At 63.7% G+C, this 948-nt stretch overlaps 1 protein-coding gene across 1 annotated transcript in view; it reads left to right on the top strand.

Annotated features, from left to right (window-relative positions):
* The window catches only part of FLT4 (fms-related tyrosine kinase 4), a 40,952-nt gene that overhangs the window by 2,021 nt on the left and 37,983 nt on the right, over positions 1-948 (top strand). The window lies entirely within an intron of this gene.

The following is a 948-nucleotide window of genomic DNA, read 5'->3' on the forward strand; positions in this document are numbered from 1 at the left end:
CCCACCATCCCATATGAGAAGGTGACTGGGTGTGACAAGGGCTTGACCCCGCCCCCGAAGTGGGCCCTTCCTGCCTGTATCCCTGACCTGCCCTTGCCTCTTCTGGCTCTGGCAGCCGGCGGCGGCAGCAGCGAGACCTCATGCCACAGTGCCGTGACTGGAGGGCAGTGACCACGCAGGACGCTGTGAACCCCATCGAGAGCCTGGACACCTGGACCGAGTTTGTGGAGGGGAAGAATAAGGTACAGGCCAGCCGTGCTGCTGAGTGCCCAGGGAGAAGGAGAAGGGAGGAGAGAGAGGCCACTACTGCCGTGTGGTTTCCACCTGGCTTCCAGAGTGCTGGGCAGAGCGGCCGAGAGCGGGTGACCTTCCCGCAGTCTGTAGGCCTCGGCCACCCTGCCTGCAGAAAGGTCAGAGGGCCAGCCTCCGGCTTTGTGATGGAGGGCGGACCTCCGGCGGCTTCCCAGACAAGGAAGCTGAGATGCAAGGCCACCTGGCCAGGCCATGAACCCCTGAGGCCCACAGGCCCCAGGGCCAGGAGGGGACAGGGCTGGAGGCTGACCAGGTCTGCACAGAGGGCTGTTGAGCCGCTGGCGTGGCCTGGGGGCAACGCCGAGAAGGGGGTACTGAACAAAGGCACCTACTTCCTCCAGTCACTTCCTGTTTTCCTACACACCTCCAGAGCCTCTTCCTGTTCCAGTCCTGGACAGGAAGTGCCCAGCTGGGGGTGGGGTGGGGGTGGGGGTCTTTGGATGGTAGGCAGGGCCTATGGCCCTTCCTCCTCCCCTGTGTCTCAGGCTTCCTACTCCCTGGGGCCTCGGTCCTTCTGGGAACCATCCCCACCCCTCGCAGTAACCCTGGACCCAGGAGTTGCTGTTGTGGACAGTCCTGGGCTGAGGAGAGCATCTCACAAGGATCTCAGCAAGCAGCAACTGGGTTGGGCCTGAC

Source organism: Mandrillus leucophaeus, unplaced genomic scaffold, assembly GCF_000951045.1.
Source record: "Mandrillus leucophaeus isolate KB7577 unplaced genomic scaffold, Mleu.le_1.0 Scaffold170, whole genome shotgun sequence".
Taxonomy (NCBI): Eukaryota; Metazoa; Chordata; class Mammalia; order Primates; family Cercopithecidae; genus Mandrillus; species Mandrillus leucophaeus.